Source organism: Heterocephalus glaber, unplaced genomic scaffold (genome assembly GCF_053883595.1).
Source record: "Heterocephalus glaber isolate CG9 unplaced genomic scaffold, H.glaber_assembly_v1.0 deba00001442, whole genome shotgun sequence".
NCBI classification, from domain to species: Eukaryota; Metazoa; Chordata; class Mammalia; order Rodentia; family Bathyergidae; genus Heterocephalus; species Heterocephalus glaber.
The window spans coordinates 50045444-50059693 of NW_028258296.1; positions in this window are offsets into that span (position 1 = coordinate 50045444).

The following is a 14250-nucleotide window of genomic DNA, read 5'->3' on the forward strand; positions in this document are numbered from 1 at the left end:
ATAACTCACCTCCTGTGTTTCAGTTGCCTTTGGTCAACCCTGGTCTGAAAATAATAAATGGAAAGTTTCAGAAATAAATAATTGCACACTATTACTGAGTAACATGATGAAGTCTTTTACCATCTCACTCTTCCCCATTTAGGAAATGAATCATCCCTTTGTCCAGCCTATCTATGTTGTATACACTACCTGCTTATTAGTCATTTAGTGGCCACTTTTGTTTTAAGACTCATGGTATAACTTAAGTAACTTCTATTTCACTTCATAGAGGCTTCCAAGTGCAAGAGTAGTGATGTCATCAATTCTGACATGCTAAAATAAAGCCACAGTGTTACCCTTAATTCATTACCTCATTTCATCACAAGCAACCTGACCCCAGAAATTCATCACAAAGCAAGCAATTCCCAAAATTTAAATGAAAAAAGTAACTACCAAAATTGTGTAGAATAACACAATTATTTCCTCAGTGACAAGTATATTTCAACCCCAGAACAATTTAGCATCAAATATAAAATTCAAGAAAATCAAGGATAAAGTAGCTACACTTTGGGTTTATAAACTTGTCTGTATTTGGTGTAAGTGCTTTGGGAGAATTGGCCTGTGGCTGTTAACTGTGATATGTTAACTCTGCCTAGCACATTAGTCTATAGATGATCAGAATGTAGGCCAGAAAATTGAGGAGGAAGACCCATCCAAACTGTGACCTTTCAGTGGATTTTTAGGCCTTCAACCTTGGGCTGCATCCTTGATCTCTCTTATTCTGCAGCTTCCATGTTATTAGGTTGAGCAGCTACGGATCCTTGACTCTCCAACATGCAGGCCATTGTGGACTCTCCCGCCTATGATCCTGTAAGGCTACCTATTCAATCCCTTTGCATAATTATACATATTTTCTATTGATTCTGCTCCTCTAGAGAACCCTAACTCATATAATTTAAGAGGTCAGTCTGTCATTCCAAAATAAAATGTGTAATTGATTTACATTTGTAATTTACAGGTGAAATTTTGTCTTGTACTGTATATGATTTTTAAACATTGAGAGCACCTAAGCAGTGTCATTTTTATTATTTTATTTTATTAGAATTATAAGGCTTTTAGACAATAAATTTTTTTAAAAAGGAGTCAAATATATTAAATTCACTAGTGTAATTTAAAATATTTGAAGGTATTTATCTTCTCAGTGGGGTCTCCTTTGCCACCTTTTAAAAAGCAGCATCCATTTCCACTTTCTCCATTTTATTTATTTCATAGAAATTAGCATCTTCCAACATAATATAATATATAATGAAGCAAATGTATTAGTCAACTTTTCTGTCATGGAACACAAGCTAAACAGCTACAACTTAAAGAAGAGGTTTAATTAGGCTCACAGTTTTAGGGGATTCAGTCCATGGTTGCAAGGCAGAAATATAATTATGGAAGGGTGTGGCAGAGAGAGCTGCTTTGTTCATGGAAGCAGGGAACCAGAGCAGGGGAAGAGTACCAGAAGGGAAGGGGTAAGGGACCAGATATAGACTCCAAGGTCATGGAGACACACCCCAAAGTATGCTTACTGACCCCCTGGGTGATCCTAAAGCCCATCAAGTTGATAATCTACCTTAACAGTCACAGTAAGCAAATGATTTATTTCCTGCCCACTGTACATTAGTATGTAAGCTGCTTGAAGCAAGACATCTTGTTTGTTTTGTTCCTAACATATCCCCAGCACCTGGACCAGAGCTTGGCAAATGATTTTTAAATGAATGAATGAATGAATAAATGATAGGACTTAAATATATCAGCAAGAACAGGGATCTTGAGTATGGAATTTTAATAAAATAAGTGAGAGTACTTCTAGAATTAATAACCAAATTCAGCAGCGTAGCAGGATACAAGGTCAACACTCAAAAATCAATAGCATTCCTGTGCACGAATAACACGTTCATTCAATTTCCTGGGCCATCAGGCCAGTTCTAATGCAGAGCACGTGGGTGTTGAGCAACAATTTTGTCAGCATCCAATGACTGTTATTACGCTGGACAGTTAATTTGCAGCATGAGTTTATTCTCTTGGACAAGAAAAGCAAGACCAAAGCACGATCATTGGAATTCCATTGTTTATGTATTACTTACTCATCAATGCTGCACCACTAGGTTCAAATGTGCAATTTAGAAATTTTTTCTTTTCTTGCTTTAACAGAATTCTGAACCAAAAAAAGCTTCGTTTCTTTTTTTTTCTTTATATATCAGTGCAAATGAAGTTTTAACTTTTCTAATACAGGATCATGTCATCGTGTCCTGTTTAGCTCAGTGCTACCTTTGTGCTGTTCTTAAAAACAATTCTCCCTCTCTGGTTCAGTTCATTTGCAATTTTAGTCCAGACATCAGAGAAGCCCAACAGCTATAGGACCAATGGTACTGTGGCAGTCTTGGTAGACATTAGTAGCATTTATTATCCACAACCATAATAACTAAGAAACTCAGTGACTTAAAACAATAACTACTTCTTATCACACATAAGTTCTTGGTCAGTCCCATTTGCTGAGTTTGGTGGGGACCACTCCTGGCAGTTGTATGGTCAGGTATGGGTCAGGTGTATTTCTGTGGATTCTGGCTATGCTCTGATGGTTCTACAACTCAGCTGGGATAGCTAGGCTTACTCAGCTCTGCTCCGTGTGCTCTCTTTCTCCAGCAGCTTGCTCCCCTGGTGCAAGTAGGAATCTGAGAGAAAAGTCTCTTGAGGCTTAGTTTCATAATTACCATATAGTCACACACATAGTATTCTGTTGACCAGGGAAAGCAGCAGATTTGAATCAGCCCAGATTCAAAGGACGGGGAAACATATCCTATCCCTTGGTGAAGGGAGCTGATAAGGGACCATGTGTGCAATTAATCTACCAATAGTAGAATTGCTTCTTTGAGTACTGACAACCAGAGAAGAAACCACAGTGCAGATAATAATATTAATCTCCTAGGTACATGTAGACAGCAGCTGAGAAAGTCTGAATTACTTGAAAAGATGTGGAAATTGTTTTCCTGAAAAGCAGGAGGCAACAGAACCTGATTGTCAATGTTATTTTTACACACCAGCTGGTAGACCTGAAAATACTGGTGGTGTGGGAAAGTTTATCACACTCCTAAAACCCAGACCTCGTGTGTTGCCTCAGAGTTGTGAAACATATACAGCTTACTTTGTTCACATTTTGGAATGTTGGACTACATCCTCTACGTGACATGGAAGCATGAGTTTCTTTTATGTAGCTCCCACATAATATGTTCTGACCTATTTTAACAAGTTAGGTCTGTAGTATGTGTAGCATGACAGTTGTTGATTTGAAACAACCTCTGCAGGCTGCCTTCTTTCCCCGGAGCACTTCTTCCTTTTCAGTGGATTGCAGATTCAAGCGCCCTTCCATAAGCCTTCAGCTTCCTCGGTCTTTAGCACGGAGCCTATCTGCTCCCTCCTGCTCTGTCTCATTTTCATCTCTTTGCCTCTGCTCTTTTGTTTGAATAAGCAAATAAACCCAGAAAGCAATGTTTAAGAGGCAAAATTCTAAAAACAACCAAACAAACAAAAATCCAGCTGCTACAGTTTAAAGCTCATGAATGCTTGAGGGGGAAACTGCTGAGTATAAAATCCATATCTGAAACATTTTTGGAAGGGAATTTGGTAATATCTATCAACATTTAAAATTTGTGTGCTTTTCATGTGGCAATTCCACTTAGAGAAATTTATATTATAGGTAAACTTGCACAAATATGCAAATGTGTCTTTGTGTACACAGACACATCATTGTATCAACTATAAGAGGTATTAATCTACTACTTGAAAAGACATGAAGATTGTTTTCCTGAAAAGCAGGAGGCAACAGAACCTGAATGCCAATGTTGTTTTTACATGCCAGCTGGTAGGCCTGAAAATACCGGTGGTGTGGGAAGGTTTGTCACACTCCATTGTAACAGTAGGAAGCTAGTGACACATAAATGTCCATCAACGGGGAATGTTCAAATAAATTAAGGCATTTTCATTTAGAAATATATGTAAGATACATTGTCAAGTGAATCAAAATTAAGTTACAGAGGAGTATAGTAAGTTGCTTTTGAGCTTAAAAAAATTAGAAGCGTGTATAATGTGGGGACTTAGAGAACAGTACCCTAAAATATGGCACTTTGGTATGCTGAATATTTCAATCTAAAGACACTCGGGAACCAGCAAATGCTGGATGAAGCTTTTCTCTCAAGTTTCATTATCTGTTTAAAGAGCAAGCCACCAAAGAAGAACACAGTTGCCTTCAATCTTCTTGAAATCCCATTCACCAAGCAAGATTAAATTCATATCACAAAGGATAAGACTGAAAATTATAATTCATCTAGAGCCCAGAAAAACTCTGAACCAGGCCATTGTTTATTCTTTGGACCCATTCATCTCTCATAAAAATTATTTACTACCCCTCCAAAATCCAACCACTCACCCTTGTCCTGGTCATAGAGTATTTAAACCTCAACCATCTGGTCCTTTAAGTTTCATATTTTGGATGGACATTAATAAACTCGTATGCTTTTTCTCTTATTTGTCTATTATCAGTTTATTTCAGCAGACTCAATTACTGAACCTTAAGAGGGAAAGTTTCAACTTACAAAATTACAATATGTACTCCAAGTTTTCCAAGGAGAGCTGTTAGTAATTATTACCTCTGTCAAAATTGCTAAAATAGATTTTTACATTCTCACCACACAAAAAAAGATAAATTGGTGAGGTTATAGATGTGTTAACTAGCTTTGTTAAATCTTTCTATAACGTATGCATAGATCAAACTATCACATTATATTCCATAAATATGCATAATTATTTGTCAATTAAAATTAATTAGTCTTAGTTTTTAAAAAAGTATTACCCACCGGTACCAAAAAACCCCCAAAAAACAAAAAACAAAAAACTATTACCCTTGGAGAGTTGAACTAGAGAGTTATGAGGAGAGACTTATTTTTCACATGGGCAAAACTTGCATTTATAATTTTAAAGTAAATTAAAAATATGTGATTAACTCAACAAAGTTGTATAAAGCATCTCTTGTACCCCAAATCATTTGTATCATTTGACATAAATTTTGTCCTCTGAATTTCCTGGGCCAGAGGGCCAGTCCTAATGCAGAGCACATGGATGTTCAGTAACAATTTTGTCAGCATCCAAGATGTTCAGTTAGTAATAGTAGAATCCTCTCCATAGTTTGAACAGCAAGGAATTTACTTTAAGATGCTGGATAACTCACAGAATTGGGTGGACTGGGGCGCTGAGCTGTAGACCAAACTGACAGGAACAACTGCCAGAGCTGTACAATTGTGATAAGAGAGTCCTCCCTATTCCAAACCCACACAGCCTCTACCACTACACAGGCCTGGCCTTGTAAATTCATCCCAAACCATGTCATGCTCAGGTAAATCTGGCTTATGGACTATAAGGCACATGTCTGTCCTCTAGCAGCAATGGAGGTAAGGAAACACGAGCAGTAAAAAACCTAAACAAAACAAACAAACAAGCAAGCAAACAAAAAACTGTCCTGGCGAAAATGAAATACATAATGTGAAAAATACCAAAGTGTAGAGGGATAGTTTGAAAGATGGGACAATTATAATTGACTGATGCACACTGCCCAGTTCTATAGGTTCTCCTTCTGCGATCCTACGCAATTGAACCTACTTTATCTAGGAAAAAAATCTTATTCTAAAATTGTGCTTCTGTCTAATTGAAAATGAGTAATAGCAGTCAAACATCAATTAAGTATAAGCAACTTTTCTGGCAGAAATAACAAGAATCTCAAAGGCCATTTTAAACACATTTTCTGTGTATTAGAATAGTAGTGATGGCTACCATTTAAATAATGCTAATTATGCAATCGGACACCATGTCAGGGTCATTATGTACAAAAACTATGTTAGTTAATTTTAGGCATCAATCTGACTAAGCTAAGGGATGCCCAGATAGCTGGTATAGCATTTTTTCTGAGTGTGTCTGTGAGTGGTTTTTGTGAAGAGGTTTGCACTTGATCTGTAGACTAAGTGCAGATCCCCCTTACCAATATGGGTGGCATTGTCCAATCTTTTGAGGGCCTGAATAGAGCAAAAAGACTAAGGAAAGGCAAATTTTCTCCTCTTTATCTGGTACATCCATCTGCTCCTGTCATTGGTCATCAGAGCTCTGATTCTATAGCCTTTGAACTCAGACTCGAGACCACACTGTTGTCTCCCCTGGTTCTCAAGCCATTGAACTAAGACTAAATCACACTATCAACTTACTTAGTTCACCAGCTTGCAGATAGGGCACCATGTGAGCTCAATCTCATCCTAAGTCTCTTCTTATATCTGTAGATCCTACAGGTTCTGTTTTCCTGGAGATCCTTGACTAATACAAAAGGAAAAGAAAAACTTATCTAAGAAATACTATTACAACTAACTGTACCCCTACTGTATCAGTGTTCAACAAGAGCAAACAGAATCAGTGGGGGGTATGTATTTGAAGAGATTTATTGCAAAGAGTTGGCTTATCCAATTGTAAGGGCTGGCTGAGTGAACCTAAAGTCCACAGGGTAGGCCATCAAGAAAGCGGCCTGAAACTCCTAGTTATGGGCTGAAGCAGTCATCCTTGGGTGGAATTTCTCCTTTATGGAAGCCTTAGCTCTACTCTCAAATGATTGAGCAGGTCCACCCAGACTGTCTACAGGACAATCCCCCTTACCAAGTGAATTGATTATCGACTTTAATCACATCCGCAGAACACCTTCATAGTGACACCTATTCCTGTGTTTGAACAACTGGGGATTATAGACGAGGCAAACTGACACATAAAGCAGACTACCACACCTACCTACTACTAAACAACCAGCAAAGGATAGGAGATATTTTATTTTAGAAAGAATAGGCCATAGGCCAAATGGAAGTCCTAGAAAGAAGAAAGCTTTGCATTCACTTAATTTATTCATTCAGCAAGTACTTATCTGGTATCTTACTGGGTCTCATTGCTCTTGCTGATATATGAAGAAGCAAAATAGAACAAAATTCCTGCTCCCATGAAATTTACATTGTTTGTATAATAGAATGGTAGTAATTTTGAGTTTTCTTTTGGCATTTGGAAGAGATTGAAGTTTAGAGGCCCAAGACCCACAAAAAAGACTGAGGAAGACAGTTGAGAGGATGGTGGCATTTGGAATCAAGGAAATGATGATCATCAAGACATCTTGTTATGCTATTCATAGATGTCTATAAGAACAACAGTATTTGCCCCCACTTCCTGCTCTGTCGCTTACTCTCCATTATCCCCATAGCACCTGTTAAAAGTAGTGTCACATCCAGCCTTGGTTACCAAGCGTGGCAGTGCCTATGAAAGGGGAAGACTGGGGCAGGATGAAGACAGCAGCCTTGGGTAGCAAGAAGCCTGGTAGGGGTGAGGCTAGGGTGGGGGAGTGAGTGTCCAGTATTCAGCAAGGACAAGGCACTGGTCAGAGTTATCCAGAAAAGAAAAGAACAGAGCCAGTAAGACAATGTGCGTGTGTGTGTGTGTGTGTGTGTGTTAGGATATTTATTACAAGGAATTGGCAAGTCCAAACTCCGACATGCCAGCAGGCCAGCAGATTGTGAAGTCTCTGGTAGCAGCGTGTGCTTTCATTTTAGGGCAGATTTACTTCTCCTTCCAGGGAATCTGAGTTTTGTTCTCAATGCCTAAGGCAATGGTGGCAAACCTATGGCACACATGCCACATTGGGTATCATTGAAAGCTCTAAAAGGTTCGCCATCACTGGCCTGAGGCCTTTCAATCTTTTGCATTGTTTACTTTAAGTGAGTTGCTTGTGGATGTTAGCCACAAACAGGAAATAACTTCACAAGAGTACCCAGATTCCTGTTTGACTCACTGGAGGGTAGAGTCTAGCCAGGCTGACACCTAAAGCTAACCAGCACAGGCAGGAAATCAAAATGATGACCAGAAAAAATGAAGACCTCTGAAAATTTGGGAAAATTGCTTGACTTCTGTGAATTGGAGCTTGAGACCATTTGTCTATTAGAGTGTTAAGGAGGAAAGATCAACAACTTGGAAATAGGCAGTGAGATGACCACATGTCCGTGTCATCCTGGAACACCACCTAGGAGGTCCACCCAAGGATTACCTCATCCTCTGGAGGATGTGTGAGTGCCTGGCTCACTCTGTCTACAGATTAGATTTTACAGCTCTGCAAGGGTGAATGTTAACTTGTTGAAAATGATTCTTATTCAGATAAGAATTGCAATGCAAACATATTTTGCCCTATGCAAATAAAAATTATTTCCACCCATAAAAAAGATAATCCCCAAAGGTTATAGGCTTTTTATTCGGAAGATTACTAATCACTTAATTTAGCAATCTTATTTTAGCATTGCTACTTTCTGTGACTATAAATATTTGTCTCCACTGGTCTCTGTAAAGTGGTTTTATATTCTGCTGCTTCCCTCGCTAATAACCACACTGGTCTTTGATGTGCACATTCTATTTATGAGAGGCTTGCTTTTAACATTTAAAAATCATGTTTTGACCAGAACAAAGGGTGAAGGATGGCACAAGGCTGAATAACTTGAGGATATTTGAGTAGTGCTTATCTTATTTAATTTATTTATCCTATTTAAATTATCCTATTAATTTATTTATCCTATTTAACAGCCATTTAATATTATTACTATTCCAATGGATGAAGAAATATAGATTCATCAAGGTTAACAATTTGCCTAGAACCATATAAATATTATGTGGCAGATTTAGGATCAGTTGGAACTCAGGCCATACTGTTTCAAAATATGACCATAGAATATCTAACTGTGTTACTCCCCAGTAGACATCTTTGGTGTATTTCTTGAACAGACTAGCCTGAGACTCTGTAGACAAAGTATAGCCCTGAAAATCCCCCTTGTAAAGGAAGTTGACATCTCTAAAGAAAATCTACATTAGTCAAACATCTCTACCAAATAGGGGGCTACTCCCAGGCTACTTTCATTATTTGAGAGATTTTTCTCTGCAGAAGAATAAAACTTTATTCATCATTCAATTCTTTCCCTCACCTTCCCCTAACCTGTCACCACCATCAAGTCCCAAGCCCCTGTTACTTTCTGGAGCTCAGGATGCTCTAAGGTATCAACATCTGGCTCTTCTTAGTCTCACATTTTTGTGGGACTCCCACATGTATGTATGAAAATAAAAATGGGTTTTGTCCTGCTAATTTATCTTATGTCAATCTAACTTGTTCTCCAGCCAAAGAACCTAGGAGGGTAGGAGGAACCATTTTTTCCTCCTTTGTAGATCTGAACCCCGCTCTATACCTAGGCTTCACTACACCATGCTGACATATGGGCAAGGTGCTCTAGAAGTCTCAGTCTTTATGCTCTGCTCACATTTCCTCTGTAAGACCCTTAATAAACAGATACCTTCTTCCATCTGACAAGACCTTTGTATCCATGTTCCTACTATTCATTTTCTGTTGTTGTTGTTGTTTCAAATTATTCTTAGTTTATTTGAAGTCATACTATGTGACATAAAATAATTGATTACAGCCATTAAAAAACTTGATGGTGAAGACTTGTGCAAATGATTGATGCAGGGAATCAATATGATATTGTGAGGATGATTTTCATAGTTTCATAAAAATAGTATGTAGAATTTAAGAGAAATTTGAATATCAACTTTCTTCTACAAGTAACAAAGTCTCAAATGTTTGTTCTTTACCAGATACAATAGCCAATGTACTTGTGAACTCTATTTTAAATGTTTTTTATTTTGTAATTTTTAATTAATTTTATTGGTACAGTTTAAATATACATAATGATCACATTCATCAAAGGGAATTTGTACCTGTATATGATATATCTTGATTCCACTTTTTCTTCCAATCCCTTCCCCTCCCTTCAACCCCACTCCCTTATTTACAAAAGCTTTGTTTACATTTCGTCCTTTTTTTCTTGTTTTTATCACTTTTCCCTTCCTCCCCCTCCCCCCTTCACAGTTTCCCTTTCCTTTTGAACAGTTTCTTCCTGTTTCATGTAATCTATTTTACATTTTGGTCTTTATTTACTCTTTCAGTTTCTCAAACCGGAGAGAATGTGATATTTACACATATGTGTCCCATTTATTTCACTTAAGAGTAAGGTCTCAACATTGGCATAGGAAAAGACTTTATGAACAAAACCTCGGTAGCACGGGAACTAGCACAAAGAATCAACAACTGGGATCTCATCTTATTCAAAGGCTTCTGCACTGCAAGAGAAACCACCAACAGAGCTAAGAGACAACCTACAATGTGGGAAAAATTTTTTAGCAGCTGTATCTCAGACAAAGGACTACTATCTAGAATATATAAAGAATTGAAAAAAATCAGACCCCCCAAATTCAAAGACCCAATTCAAAAATGGGCATCTGAAATGAACAGACATTTCTCAGACAAAGAAGTAAAAGCAGCAGCAAAAAAAATATATGAAATATGTTCCACATCACTGTTGATTCGAGAGATGCAGATGGAAACAACACTGAGATTCCACCTCACCCCAGAAAGAATGGCTGCTATCAAGATATCAACCAATAACAAATGCTGGCGGGGCTGTGGAGAGAAAAGAACCCTTCTCCATTGTTGGTGGGAGTGTAGACTGGTACAACCACTGTGGAAGTCAGTATGGAGATATCTCAAAGAACTAGGGCTAGGGTTCCCATTTGACCCAGCTATTCCCCTGCTGGGGATCTTCCCCAAAGAATTCAAAGAATCATACCACAGTGATATATGTCCACCCATGTTCAGAGCAGCACAGTTTGTAATAGCTAAAACTTGGAAACAGCCCAAGTGCCCATCAACTGGAAACAGGATAAAGAAGATGTGAGGTTTTTTAATAAAATGGAATACTAGTCAGCCATAAAGAACAAGAAACTAGAGACATTTATGGCTAAATGGATGCATATTGAGGCCATACTCTTAAGTGAAATAAATAGGACACACGTGTAAATACTGAATAGTTTCTCTAGTGTGAGAAACTGAAAGTGTAAGTAAGGATTAAAATGATTAAAATGAATAATTGATAATTTGAAATAGGACAAGGTCCAAAGGTGTAGGAGTGGTGGGAGAGGAAGGGGAAAGGAAAGAAAGGAAGGAAAAATTATGAGAAAAGAAAAAACATGAAAATGAATTCTATGTAAATAGGGAAGGGTGGAGGGGTTGAAGGGCGCACAGGTAATGGGGGAAAAAATAAGAACCAAGGTACGTCATGTACAGGTTCAAGCACCCAATGATAAATGTAAACGTATTGTATACCTAAAATGTACCAATAAAAGAATTTAAGGGAAAAAAGAGTATAGTCTCAAGTTGCATCCATTTAGTTGTAAAGGTATCAAGTTTATCTTTTTATGGCTGAGTAGTACCCCATTGAATAAAAAAACCACATCTTTTTTGTCCATTCTTTGATTGATGGGCAATTGGGCTGTTTCCAAGATTTAGCAATTACAAACTGTGTTGCTGTAAACATGGGTGCACATATATCGCTGTGGCATGATACTTTTTATTCTTTTGGGAAGATACCCAGCAGGAGAATACCGGGGTCAAGTAGGACCTCTATCCTAACTTTTTGAGGAATCTCCACACTGATTTCCACAGTAGTTGCACCAGTCTGCACTCCCACCAGCAGTGAAGAAGGGTTCATTTTTCCCCACAGCCCCACAGCCCCAGAGCCCCACAGCCTCACCAGGGCTTGTTGGTTGATTTCTTGATAGCAGTCATTCTTTCTGGAGTGAAATGGAATCTCAACATTGTTTTCATTTGTATCTCTCGAAGGACCAGTGATGTTGAACATTTTTATATATTTATTTGCCATTTCTACTTCTTCATCTGAGAAGTGTCTGTTCATTTCAGATGCCCATTTTTGTATTGGGTCTTTAAATTTGGGAGGTCTGATTTTTCTATTCATTTTCATTTCTGGCTCATCCTCTGTATTCTCACTGTAGGGGAAAAAGAACCTTTCTTTCCCCCTCAGAGATCCTATATTCGAGTTTGAGAAGTAAAGCAGCAGTAGACAGGATCACAGGGAAAAAGGCACACGAATTAATTATGCTCACAGGGGCATCATAGGAGAACAGGTACCCAGTAACGAATGAGACTTAGAAACTTTTATACCAGGCACATCCAACCCACAACTCACAAACCATATACTGCCCTGGACAGCTAATAGAAAGGCCCCACAAGATCATAAACTTTTAACATTATGATGTGATTTTTATTGATATTTTTCATGACTTCATTGTGTAGTGCTCCTACGTGGATGGTATATGGCACAAGAGAAGGCTGTGTAGCAGTGTACCTCCAACTTTGGCTCCCGTGCCAGGCATAGTCAATAAGATATAAAGCCTCTTGTGTATCAGAGCTTACATGCACATGTGGTAGTTGGTAAATAAATCTCAGTGATTCCCAGCAATAGTATTTCAACTTACCTATTTCAACTTAAGTATATTTGTGACTCCATTTTCAGTCGACATAAATACATCACCTGTGAATTTTCAAATGGAGTGTTTACAGTTGCAATCAGATAGTCAACTCAAAGAAAAACTTGATCATGTGTGTTCTTTAGAATTTTTTAATTTTTGATACTGGGGATTAAACCCAGGACCTTTGCACTGAGCTACATCCCCAGGCCTCTTTTTTATTTTTTATTTGAGACAAAGTCTCCCTAAATTGCTATGTTGCCCAGGCTGGTCTCAAACTTTCAGCCTCCCAGAGTACTGGGAATACAGAGATGTACCTCCATGCCCAACTTTTACTAACTTTTATACAACCTGTCTTTCCAGAGAAAAATATCTCTTACTTCACAATCACCTCTTATTCATATCATCATTTTTGGCTATACACACACACACACACACACACACACACACACACACACACATATATATATTTGTGAACAACTACTTTCCAGGCTGAAGCATGTGAAGAGTAAAAATAGATAAAAAATTTCCAGCAAGTCGCTGGAGGACTCACTAAGACTTGCAACCACTTCCATCCAACCAGACATTAATGCATTAGGTTAACAAAAACAAGGCCAAATAGCCCAGTAGTTTTTTATGTTGCCCTTTTTTAAAAATTTTGTAATGAAAATATAAAAAATAAAGTTTTGTTACTTACATATTAACTATATTATATTTTTTTATATGTGGCCCAAGGTAATTCCTCTTTACTCAGTGTGGCTCTGGCAAACCAAAAGCTTGGACATTCATGTCCTACATCCTCTTCTGGGGGAAGAGGTGGGTGGCAGGAAGGGGGAGTAGGCAATTTTAGAAGAAGAATAAATAATTCTTAAGGGACATGAATGAGTCCAGAGAAGTGACAACAGCCTGAGGCCAAGCTTTCCTGGGCTTTGGATATGGTAGTTTTGTCTCCTGCTTGTTAATCTTCTCTGTTGAGATTATAGGAAGAGGATCCACAGAAAGTAATCTCTTCTGGAGGATCCACCCTTTAAGGTACAGGGGGAACCTCAGAGAAAGCCATTCCCTGCACTTGCTGCTGTCAAGGTCTGTAGAGAATGTTTAAGGCATTCTTTTCCCTATAAAGATTTCATCATTTTCATCTATGAAATAAAATGAAAATAGATTGAGAGCGGGGGAACCATAACAAATTTTATTACATGCCTAGCATAGGAGTTACATATGGCAGGAAGCTTAAAAGAACACTAGACAGTTATGCTAGACTCAGGATTGGAGTTGGTGCTTACAGAGGAGAGAGGTGGAACAGGCTATGGAAGGCCAGGAGATCAAGGTTGTCTCGTTATGATCAAGGTTGTCTCATTATGCAGGTATGTCATGGTTTAAATCTAAAATGCCCCCTAATGTCTCATATCTCATATTTGGAGGTGCAGCCTGGCACTAAGGGACATGATCCGGCAGGGTATATTCTTGTTCCGAGCTCCTCCTTTTTGCCTATTTCCTAGCTGCCCTGGATTGAGTACCTTTCCTCCACCATGTCCCCCTGTTGTGCCACTTCTGTCTTCAGGCCAGTCAACCATAGACTAAGACCATAAGCCAACATAAATCTCTCCTCCTTTAAATTGTGGGTGTTGAGTGTTTTGTGCCAGCAACAGGAAGGTAATTGATACAAGGTAAAATTTCCCAGGTAACAGCCACCTGTGGAAATCTCTGTCTGAGGCACTTGTCAGAACTCCTTCTCTTTGTCCTGTGAAAGGGTCTTTCCTAGGCAGAAAGGAGAATATCAGAGTGAAAAGCTCTGCCTGCACT